Source organism: Trifolium pratense, linkage group LG7 (assembly GCF_020283565.1).
Source record: "Trifolium pratense cultivar HEN17-A07 linkage group LG7, ARS_RC_1.1, whole genome shotgun sequence".
In the NCBI taxonomy this organism is placed as follows: Eukaryota; Viridiplantae; Streptophyta; class Magnoliopsida; order Fabales; family Fabaceae; genus Trifolium; species Trifolium pratense.
Genome location: NC_060065.1, coordinates 10,126,396 through 10,139,230, shown reverse-complemented (window position 1 = coordinate 10,139,230; position 12,835 = coordinate 10,126,396). Strand labels below are relative to the sequence as shown.

General features: G+C 35.3%; 1 non-coding gene and 1 pseudogene across 1 annotated transcript; both read left to right on the top strand.

Annotated features, from left to right (window-relative positions):
* Positions 1–3,062: 3,062 nt before the first annotated feature.
* Positions 3,063–11,379, top strand: LOC123895817 (annotated as a pseudogene).
* On the top strand, positions 8,305–8,411 carry LOC123900270. The gene has a single exon (XR_006805916.1). It is a non-coding gene; the product is annotated as a small nucleolar RNA R71 (small nucleolar RNA).
* Positions 11,380–12,835: the final 1,456 nt, after the last annotated feature.

The following is a 12,835-nucleotide window of genomic DNA, read 5'->3' as shown; positions in this document are numbered from 1 at the left end:
AGTTCCCGAACTATCTTGACCATAATAAATGCAGATGCATGCATGTATATATACTTGAGACAATTTTAAGATAATGTACCATATCTGTACTTTGGTTTTCCTAACTGGCCCGTACCAACTGTAGGACCAACCGTACCACTTAGCCAAGGAGGAAGAGTACACCTGTGAAAATTGCCACAACTAAATAATAAAAAGTCAGAGGAAATTAATGTAGGACCAATTAAATTGAATAGCATAAAATTAACACCGTAATATAACCCCACCACTGCAGGGGCCAACTACTGGCAATGCATTTGAGGCTTTTCTAGAGTTGAGAATTGAGATCACAAGGGGACAAACAAGGGTCATTGCATTTTTGTTTTTGTTTGAAATATAAATATTGGTTACAAAATTACAATTGGTGACGAGTGAAAAAATTTCAGGAGATTGAGGTAGGCCTAGAAGGGATGGGGAAAAGTGTAGTAGTCACACATCAAATTTGAAAGCTTGTTGTTGATATTAATAATCCTGATGGTATCTCTGTCAAACCTCACAAATTTTCCTTTGACTACTGTTGTGAATTGTTAAACTCCCTTTTGGATGGTTAGACATTGAAATAAAATTCTCGTGCACTGTCGCGGTTAAGTTCAATTGGAGGGTTCACCATTTCCACTTCCTTTGTCTGATAATGTCACACCTAATGTGCCAAATTTAAAAATCTTCTCTATTATGATCTCTCTTCTTTCAAGTTTTCTTGAAATTACATTGCATCATAAGATCTCAAATCTCAATGCACCTTCTATGATTTTTCTAGCCAAAATAAAAATATTTCCTCTTTAACCAAACATTTTAACTTATTTTAATGGATCGTGATGACTTGTGTTAGAAGCACACATGTTAAGATTCTACAAATAATAGTAATTGTTTCTTGAAACAAACAACTTTAACTTTTAAAAAAATAAAATGGACAATTTTCAATACAATTTTTTTATCTTTGATACATTTAACATGTGGCCATGCCTTAGCTTTTTCTATTTTAATTTAGGAAAATGGTAAAAAGTATATCCGGGGTACTGTTTAGCATGACCTTTTAATTTATTAGTTTCTACTTTAGGCTTGTTTAACATACACAAGCTTCTGTGTATGATGTATCAGTAAATAATAACATTATAAAATTTTATAAAATCCAATATTGGATTGAAAATTTATTTGTCCGAATAAAGTGAAGAAAATTTTCTGCTTGTAGCCTATCTGCTGAGTTATATATCCATATTCACCAATAGTTTTTTTGCCATAATGCCATGCCATCAATTCATTCACCGTAAAACAACTTGATGATCAAACACCTCACAATGAATGAATTCACATACACTTCTTATGAGACTTATCCCTATAAAAATGAGCTGAAACTTTAAAAAGTAGGTATGTTACTATAATTCTTTGATTTTGTCTTACGCTTTTTATTTACGGGAAGGAAGCTAATTGGCAGCATGCAACGATTACAAACGCCATCTAACTCTAAATTCAGCTGGATATGGATAGCCTACTCAGCGTGTGTTTGGTTCTGCGGCGGAGAGAATTGATTTTGGCAGAATTGATTCTGTAAAATTGATTCTGCCCAAAATTGATTTTAAGCTGAAGTGGTTTATGTTTGGATATATTCATGAAAAAGTGAGTTGAACAAAAAATTTGAGTGTAAAAATCAATTCTAGAATCAGAAGCTACGATTTCTAGCTTCAAGTAGAATCAATTCTGGAGGCAGAATCAATTCTACTTTTGAGAAACCAAACAAGTCAGAATCAATTCTACACGTTCAGAATCAATTCTGGATGCTCCAGAATTGAAACCAAACATACACTCAAGTGATTGCAAGTACGTGTTTTGATTAACCTACATTTGTCGTCTCTAATGAAATGCCTCCAAAAGATCCGTGGGGATGTCAAGCTATATGCGACTCTTTGTAGTCTTTTTTTCCCTTCCATTAAAGTATGGAATGGGCAAAAATTTCGACTTGGATTGATATTGATATAAGTTTAAGAATAGAAAAATGTTATCTAGACAGATATTTTTGACAATATATAACAAATATACTTTTTTGTTTTTTTTAATATTATTTGTATATCTCGATATGCGTGCTTGTGTGGGGAGAGAAAATACATGTCAACTTTGTGTCTTGAATTTGTGTTGAAATAGCATGCCTCTTAAGAATATTATTACTATGCTATGCCTAATTGATTCTAATCAATTTTGGATAGCTTCTCTTTAGACCCTATGTTTCTTTTCAACCCCTAAAACATGCAAAAAAATTCGGTTTCCAGAGGTTGAGAAGAAACATGGGAGCCTAAAAGAGAAGCCACCTCAACTTTGATGATTGTCAAAAGATGTTTGGTTCCTCAATTTGATGATGTGAAAAGTTTTATGGTGTTGAGTCCACACCCAAAATCTTCTAGTAGTCTATTCTCTTTTCTCATGCTAGACACTACCTTGGAAAATTAGTGGAAATAAAACACTTTCTTATTAAGTGCAGATGCATTTAATTCTTGACAAAATTTGTTAACCTTTAACCTAATGAAATATTTAAAAAAGGTTAAATACGTTTTTAGTTCTTATATTTTGTTCTATAGTCAAGAATACTCCTACAATGACACTTTCCCTTCCAAGCTTTCTCTCCTCAAGAACCTCGAAGTTCTTGACCTCTATGACAACAAATAACCAGAACACCCGCTCTGTCGCTCATTGAGTTTCTGAATCAAAAATAAAATTTGATATATTTATAGGGACCAAAAACTTATTTAATCATATTTAATTTTGTTCGGTGAGCATTGTTTAATTCTCTTAAATAATATTTATTTTGTCTCAGTAAACATAACTCAATTGATTGGAGCATTGCGGAAAATGTAGGACCGGAGTTCGAACTTGACTAAAAAAAACTATTTAATTTTTTTGGTAACAATATAGATTTTTTATTTTTTGTGAAACATATATATTTTATATTTTGATGGGGTGTTTGGTCTTTTGGGCCACAAGAATGTAAGGAACGAACGTGTAATATGGATAAAGGATAGTTTCGTTAAAACACCAATAAAAATGGGAATGAATTCACCGCGTCAACAACCTTCGTTGGAACGGCGTCGTTTGAGACGCAAGTTCCGGCCATTAGGGTTCTTTCACGATTCTACCACGAGAGGGTGGTCGATCATTACGATAATCCCCGGAAGTTGGATCCTTCGATAAGAATGATCCTACTGTAGGAACTGGTCTTGTTGGAGCACCCGCTTGTGGCGATGTTATGAAGCTTCAGATTAGGGTTGATGAGAAAACCGGAAAAATCGTCGATGCTCGCTTTAAGACCTTTGGCTGTGGTTCCGCCATTGCTTCTTCCTCCGTCGGTAGGTTTTTTCTGTGTGTGTGAATTGATTTTGTATTTAGGGTTTTGATTCTTTTGTGGTGTTTGAATTTTCAATTTTCCTTTTTATCAAATTGTTTTTTCCTCTTCCTGAAATTTTTTCGAACGACTAATTCATAGCGTTTCTTGATTTGCAGCTACTGAATGGGTTAAGGGGAAGCAAATGGAGGAGGTTTTAACTATTAAGAACACGTAAGTACAAGCTTTAGAATTCTTGAAAACTTTTGTTGCAAATTTGTGTTTTTGTTCTGGCTACGATTTGTGTATTATATGATTTATTTGGACCTATAGTTTGGTGAAGAATAGTTATGTGCTTTAAGATTTGTAACAGTAAATAAGTATTAGTATAAGTATTTCCCGATGATTGTTGACGAACAAGAGAAAATGAGTTCGTTGACCATTGACGTATCAACTAATTCTGCAAATTTTGTTACGAGATCCTTAGTAGTGCCAAATTATCACCTCATCAGGTTAGTGTTGATCCCTTATCAAATACCATAGAGCCTTTGCACTTCATGTCATTCAACCAACGCTTGTCATACTACGTTCTCCTTACGGGCAGAGATTTCCAACCTATGAGCCACATTCATGAGCACCCACCGCCACCGAACCCACCTGACAGGGTTGTCATTCTGACGTCATCCCTAAATTTTTCTCCGTTGGTTACCACGGAAAAGCATTTTTCAATGTTGCAAACTGATGGAGTATCAAAGTAAGTATATAATTATCGTATCCACAGGGATTGTTCCGAATCAAATAGGTGTAAATTGGTATCATACAAGAGTAATTTGCAATAAAATAAATAGGGGGAAGTGTTCAGATTTCAGACTTGAGAAAGTAAATAACAAGAAAAATAAGGTTTGCTTTCAAGATGCGAAGGCGATTGGATCTTTTCGGTTCATCTGGTCACTATTGTCTCGGATATCTCATGCGTATTAACAAATTACAAACTTAGTTCCATGATTCGATTAAAATAAATAACTATGTCCAATGTCTTGGTACATAGTCCTCTCAATTGATTATCAATCCCTAATGTCTTAGGATGACCTATAATCAATTGAGGTTTGTTTCCCTTTAATCCTTGAATTCACAATTAACAAACCTATATGTCTAAAGAATAAGTTAATTGTACAATTATCTCTAGGTCAATCAATTCGTTTCTAATGTCTTAGTAAACAAACAATTATAATCATCAAACAATTCGCGACGTTGTATAAAGCATTAAGAACAAGAGATAAAAGAATGAAACTAACTTCGTAATTATATTAAAACATCATATGAAATTCATGGTTCAAGACAATAATAACTAGAATCCCCTAGGATCCAATCATAGAGTTTAGTTACTCATAATCATAGAAACAACAATAATTAGAGTGAAAGAATTCATTACAATGAAGAACAATGAAGAAATTCGTGCTCTGATCTTGATCTCAAAAGTGCCTCTGTCGCCGTCAAAACTCTCCAACCCTAATTCTGAACAGAAAAAGTATATATATGGTGTAATCTGCGTACCGGCGCCCCGCGGGCGCGCCGCGCAGACTGACAGAATCTTCAGACAATTCCAGCATCGTTTCTGCGCGGCGCGCCAGCTTGGCAGAATCTACAGACACTTCTAGCAGCTTCTGGGCGCGGCGCGTGATGCTTCCTTGGTCTAGGCGCAGTACACTTCTATTCCTTCACTTTTTGGCCTCAAATCCTTGTGTTCCGAGCATTCTTGTCATGATTCTTTTCCTCTTTATTCTTGCATAAAAACATACTAAATGCTATCTAGAAATGCCCTAAAATGTGGTTAAAACATAGTAATGACGTGAAGTCATCACAAACTTGCCTCCAACTGTTTGATGAAATGCCAAAGTGCCACATAGCTGTTTGGATTGTCATAATCAATAGGTGCATGGATAATGAGCAAGCTGTTGAATTTGACTTGTCCAAAGAATTGAATAGGATGCATATTTTTATTGGTAATTGCAACGTATTCAACATGATGAGTTTATGCTCTTTGAAATTTTTGAATTTTGAAAGACATACTCATTTTGTACTTCAAGTGGGTTTCTATTCCAATACATGTTCTCAAATAGATTCCATCTCCCATCGTTGTTAGAGAAGTTATTTCTGACCTCAACAGGGTTGTTGCCTTGGTCATACTTCATTTACATGACTACTTTGTTGAGGGAAGTGCCACTTCAATTCTGATTTACCATGGTCCATAATCAGAGAAACTAGTGTTAGCATATCAAGGGGGTTAGAGAGTTTGGAGATATAAGAAAAGCCAATGCAAAATTGGAAGTAACATGTCTAGGCATGGGTTCTTGTGCAGACATAGTGACAAGGTATAGTCATGAGTTTAACATGAATTTGATTATAACTTTCATTGTTCTTTATAGCAAGATTCTCAACAAGGGAACGTGCTGGTCATTAAATTCTAGCTGCAAAACAGTTGCTGCTGCTTCTTACTTCAATAGGTCCTAAAAAATTCTTCCAAATATCTCTTGCAGTAGTTAACATTTTCAAGGATATGTTTGTATATGTGGGAATGTACAATGAAGATGTTGGAAAGCAAGTTCCAGCTCACTTTTACATTAGTAGGAACAATTCAAAAGTGTTTGCTTTCGAATACATCAACAACCTTGCAACGTTTGTAGTAGCAAAGATAGAGGGAACAACATATGAACTAGTGAAATTTGATGCTAATGCTACAAATAACCTTGTTCCAAGAGAGTTTTACCACTGTCAGTTCTACAATTTGAGTGGTACTGTAGTTGGAAATACCTTGAAAGAATATTGGTTAAAAACACTTGGAGAGTATATTGACTATAATTATGCAACATTCAATTTGAGGAATGGCTGGGGAAATCTCCAACATTTTTTTGTAGTTGATAGTGGGAGTTTGACGAGCCAAGATTTTGCCAAGAGACTAAATACTTTCAACCTTGTCTTTGCTGCTAGGCACAAGTTGGTTTTGAGAGACTCTAATGAAGGAGGACATCCAAGTTGGATTTGAGGATAATTTTTATGGATGATATTCTATGATTTTTAACACACACTTCATTATTTTAAAGTAGATTAGTGATCGGACGACAACGTGACTGCAAGTATACAGTCGTGTCGTGTAGTATTAAAAAGATATCGAACCCAAAGGACCAATAATCGACCTACCGTTATCTAATGCTACTGTGTAAATCTAAGGCTTAATGATTAAATTAAAGGGGATTTAAATTATAAAATATATTTTTTTATGATTTTTAAATTAATTTGGAATAAGTATTACTAGGATGTGCTTTTAGTTACTTCAGAAGGTTAAGTATTTAAATCGTGCTAGATAAAATATTTAGTTTTCGAAACTATATTGTTTTAAAAACACTAATCTCAGCTCTCGCAAATCTTGACTAGTATTATAAATTATAAAGGTGGTGCTTAACTCTCGTCCTCACACCCGCTAATAAAATATTTTTTGGAAAACAATATAATTTGATTAACTCTAATCCCAACTCTCGTTGCTAATTAGAGTTAATGTTCAGTTTTTACTATCTAGTAAAAGTCTCACGCCCTCGCTCTATTGATTTTTACTTTAATTAATTTTCACTCTCGTGACAAATTATAATCGTTAAAAATAAAAACTGCTTTGAGAAAACTCGTTTAAAAACAGTCGCACGACTATAACTACCGAACCCCTATTAACTCCTAATTACACATCCTAGCAATATTAATTTAGCTAGACATAACTAAAACTAAAGACATAAAATAAAATTTAGGGGAGTGCCTTTTTGTGTGATAGACATAAAACTAAAGACTATCTTTAAGAAACTTAGCGTACGAAGGCATTTGTGTGATAGCTTTCGTAAAAGGTATTGTGATGTTTAGTTTTTGTAGAAGCTCTACAAATTTCTTAAACTGCCCTACGTTTTTGGACTGTACTAATCTTTGAGGATACGGGATGGGTGGTTTATATGGTGGGGGAGGAACGTAAGGTTTCTCTTTCTCTTTGGTTTCCTCTTCACTATCCTCCTTTTCTTTTGGTTCACTCTCCTCGGTTGGTTTATTAGAACCTTGTTGCATGGCTGGGCTATCGGGTTTTGAATTTGTTGGTTCATCTAGTTGTTTTCCACTTCTCAATATAATAGCATTGGCTTGTCCTCTCGAATTTTGCTGTGGTTGTCCAGGAAATGTTCCTGCAGGTGCAGAGGTAGATGCTTTGTTGTTGGGCTACTTGTGAAATTTGAGTTTCATGCATCTTATTGTGTGTGGCTAGGATATCTAATTTGCTTGTTAATTGCTTAATTTGCTCACTAGTGTGTATGTTTTGATTTAGGACTTCCTTGTTAGTTTGAGTTTGTACGGCTATGAAGTTCTCCATCATCAATTCAAGGTTTGACTTCCTAGGAGCATTTTGAGCAGGGTAAGCAGGTTTTTGGAATCCTGGTGGTGAAGGAGTAGGTGCTTGGCCTGGTGCATATAGAGCGTTGTTACTTTTGTACGAAAGGTATGGATGGTTCCTCGGACCTTGGTTGTAAGGGTTTCCTTGAGTATAGTTCACTTGGTCTCGGGAGACTTCCGTCAAGAGTTGACATTCAGCGATAGTGTGCCCTTGAATTCCACACAGTTCGTAGTTTGAAATTGTTGCAGCCACGGTAGCTGCAGGTGTTGTGGTCATACTCTCCATCTTTTGAGTCAGAGCTTCAAGTTTGGCTTTAACAAGGTCAAGCTCGCTTACTTCGTACATACCGCCTTTCGTTTGAGGTTTCTCTACGGTTGTTCTCTCGTTTCCCCATTGATAATGGTTTTGAGCCATGCTTTCGATAAGCTGATAGGCTTGGTTGTAGGGTTTATCCATAAGTGCGCCACCAGCTGCGGCGTCTATTGTCATTCTTGTATTATACAAGAGACCATTGTAAAAGGTGTGGATAATTAGCCAATCTTCGAGTCCATGATATGGACATAGCCTAATCATGTCTTTGTATCTTTCCCATGCTTCGTAAAGAGACTCATTGTCTTTTTGTTTAAATCCATTAATTTGCGCTCTTAACATAGCAGTTTTGCTGGGTGGGAAATATCTGGCTAAAAAGATTTTCTTTAACTCATCCCATGAGGTGACTGAGTTAGATGGTAGGGACTGGAGCCAAGTTCTAGCTCTATCTCTTAACGAGAAAGGGAATAAACAAAGTCTTATAGCTTCGGGACTGACACCATTTGCCTTCACGGTATCCGCGTATTGTAAGAATATGGACAAAGTTATTTGCTTCAATAGCGGGGGCAGCGATGCTATTGTGCGGTTCTTCTTGCGAAGGAATAGCGTAAGACCTTAGTGGTCGTTCTTGTGGGCCTTCAGCCATTTCTGATTGTCTAACTATATCGGGAAGAGGAATCTCTAATTGATTTTCTAAATTTTTACGTCTTAAAAGATGTTCGGGTTCGCTAACTAGTTGCTCCAATCTTTCGCCTCTAGAGTGAGTGTTTGGCATGCAACGAACTAATCGGGGTAAAATAAAAATAAATTAAAATTGCCTTAGTCTCTACGGTGTAACACTGGAGTTACGATATCGACTAAATTGGTCCCCGGCAACGGCGCCAAAAACTTGATCGGACGACAATGTGACTGCAAGTATACAGTCGTGTCGTGTAGTATTAAAAAGATATCGAACCCAAAGTACCAATAATCGACCTACCGTTATCTAATGCTACTGTGTAAATCTAAGGCTTAATGATTAAATTAAAGGGGATTTAAATTATAAAATATATTTTTTTTTATGATTTTTAAATTAATTTGGAAAAAGTATTACTAGGATGTGCTTTTAGTTGCTTCAGAGAGTTCAGTATTTAAATCGTGCTAGATAAAATATTTAGTTTTCGAAACTATATTGTTTTAAAAACACTAATCTCAGCTCTCGCAAATCTTGACTAGTATTATAAATTATAAAGGTGGTGCTTAACTCTCGTCCTCACACCCGCTAATAAAATATTTTTTGGAAAACAATATAATTTGATTAACTCTAATCCCAACTCTCGTTGCTAATTTGAGTTAATGTTCAGTTTTTACTATCTAGTAAAAGTCTCACGCCCTCGCTCTATTGATTTTTACTTTAATTAATTTTCACTCTCGTGACAAATTATAATCGTTAAAAATAAAAACTGCTTTGAGAAAACTCGTTTAAAAACAGTCGCACGACTATAACTACCGAACCCCTATTAACTCCTAATTACACATCCTAGCAATATTAATTTAGCTAGACATAACTAAAACTAAAGACATAAAAATAAAATAAGCAAATAAATTAAAAGACATAATAAGAATAAAAACGAAAATTAAAAGCATAAAATAAAGACAAGAAATAAATAAGACAATAAAATAAAATAAGAACTTGAATTAAAAAGGCCGAAAGTACGGATACCGGAAAATAAAATAAAGCTCTCAACTTAGAGAAGAAAACCTGTGATACTAAGCCTAGTTCTCAATTCTCCAAGTCAAGTGTTGTGTTTAAAGTGTAAGAAATGACACATTTATACTAGTAGCTAGGAGACAAAACAATTGAAATTGGCCGATGTGGGACTTAAAGCAAGTGTGGCGAACGCCACACGATCAAAATTGATTTGGACGGCCAGGATGTGAATGTGGCGGCCGCCACATAGGGCAGGCTGGCGAGCGCCATGCCTTGCTGCTTGTGGGCTAGGCTGCGTGACTTGTTGGGCTGCACATGTGTGGCCCTGTGCTGCACGTGTGTGGCCTTTTTCGTCCGTTTTTGCTCCTTTTCAGTCCATTTTCGCTCATTTCTTCAATTCGTACTCTTTTTATCTGTTTATTTAAAATACGAGAAATAAGTAACTATTTATATAGTAAAACTTTGAAATTGAAATAAAAACATATAAAATATAATAATAATTTAACTAAATAAATAGCACATTTTTAGGTGTATCAATTAGATAGATTATTAAAAAAAAAAACAAGTAGTAGACTAGATATAAAATTATCCCTTACTGATTAAAATAATATCACAACGTACCACAAAGCTGAATAGCGACTATGTATACCCACATACATACCCAATACTTCAAGGGCTGCGTACCGCGTACCCAAACCCGTGTACCAAAGTGAATTGTGAGCCAGGTGACCATGTGTTAGAGTAATAAGGAGGTCACTAGTTCAATTCTTCCTACTAACGAAACAACTAATATTTTCCATTATTTTTGGCTATTTATGTTTAGTTGTAGAAAGCAAAGGTACTAGTTACATCTTACATGCTTAAAATATTTGGTTGGTTTGAGTTTTTTTTTCCTTTCTGTCTTCTTTTTATCTCCTCTTAAGATGATGCTGAATTGATGAAATAATGAATATAATGGCTGCTTAAGAATATTTGCATCTTTGCTGTTATGTTTTGGACTTGTGGTTTCTGAATCGTGCCCCCATTTCTAGGATTTAATCTTATTCTAGCTTTATCGTTGCTTCCATGATTAATATATAGTTTTGGTTTGTCTGTTAGTTTTTGAAGTGACACATAATTAATGTCCTGCAGTGAAATTGCAAAGCATCTTTCACTCCCACCAGTTAAGCTACACTGCAGCATGCTTGCTGAGGATGCTATAAAATCTGCTGTTAAAGATTATTTAGCTAAGCGAGCCTCCGCTACTGCAGGCACAGGAGAAAAATCTGCCACTGCATGATTTCTTCCATTTATCGAATGCTGATGAAAACAAAACCATTACTATAATTCTCCAAGGTTACTAATGAGTGCATTGCACGTCATTAAAACATCTTTTGTAAGACTTTTCTTGGTTGTAGCTAGGCTGCTTGCCAGATTATATTCTGATGAAGTCAAATAAATACTAGTTTTGCTGACTATAGTTTGTTATGTGCATGGTTTGTTTGTAAGAATCGTATAATATTTTTGTTTATATATGTATGCAATACAATCAGAATATGTACATGTAAGTATTTGGAAGCCCACGGCTTCATCTTTACTAAGGTGCACAACATTATATTACACGATTTTGTTTTGGAATCATGTTTTTGTGATAGAAACCTGGTTTTTCAGTAATATTATTATACATGTTGTCGTCCCAAAATTCTTCTCAAATTCTTATCTCTTATGGATTAAGATCGGTGCTATGGATGATGCATAACGGTGCTTGAAACTGGGTCCAATCAAGATGTTAGTGTAAAACTATTTTACGCCTTCTATCTTCTCTTGTTATGAAGTCCATGAATATTTTTATTTCAAATTGAATTGTTGCTTTATTCATAATAATATTAATGAGCAACAATTGCTTCTTAGATGTAACCCTGCTTCTGCAGTGGATAGAGAAATTATATACCCTGCTTCCTCTAATTTATTAGCAACATGCCTTATTTATTCCCTCTCAAACTATCTCAGCCAACTAACCTAAATAATTACCGTTAGAAGTCCCACATTGGCTAGAGATATGGCATAGATAGCCTTTATAAGTATAGTGTAAACCTCAACTCTCAAGCTAGCTTTTGTGGTTGAGTATAGGCCACACAAATTCTAATATGGTATCAGAGCCTATCCTAGATTCATTTGTTGTTTGTTGTGGAGACCTCCCATATTTGGGACACCCATTGTTGTTGATTCTACGTTCCAGCTTGTTTAGTTCTGGACGTGAGGGGGTGTGTTAGAAGTCCCACATTGGCTAGAGATATGGCATAGATAGCCTTTATAAGTGTAGTGCAAACCTCAACTCTCAACTGATATCTCAGTTTGTCTGTCATTCAATTATGGTGTATCTCTCTAGCAATGAAAATATGAATGCAACGGCACGTCAGATAACTGGTCTTGTGCTTACTAGAGAGAAAGAAACAGGATTCGTAGGATTTGTTGTTTTACCGGCTCACTCCACGGTATTGGAGAATAAAGAAGGATAGTATCCAATTCCCTTCTCATTTATATAAATCCACCAATTTTTTGATTTTGAATCCTGCTCACATTGATAACCTTTTGTGAGTATACCAATTTCAGCACATATATTTTCTCTTTATATTTGCTTAGCATGATCATAAGCTAGCAAGCACGGACACCTCTATGTTAGGCGTGTCGCGGTGTCCAACACCCGTATGATACTCGTACGACATGTGTCAGATAGCTCAGTCCGGTGTCCAAAAAAAGTCAATTTTTCCTTTACTTTGACACTCCTTTGATCGGTGTCCGACACCTGTAAGACACTGATAAGACACGTGTTGGACAACTGTCCCACAAAAAATTGTTTTTTCTTTACTTATACTCTCTTTAGGCACATATCAGACATATCTACAAGAGTTAAAAGATGTGTCGAAACAACAATCAATGTGGGATTGAAGACATCACATTTTGATTACAATATTTTTAGTTTTTTAATAGTAGATGGATAAATAAAGGTAAAATATTATATCTTGTTTTAAAACTTTTTTTTAAGAAATAACTTGCTTAACTTAGATTTATATTTGTTTGGTTCAAAAAAACTTAC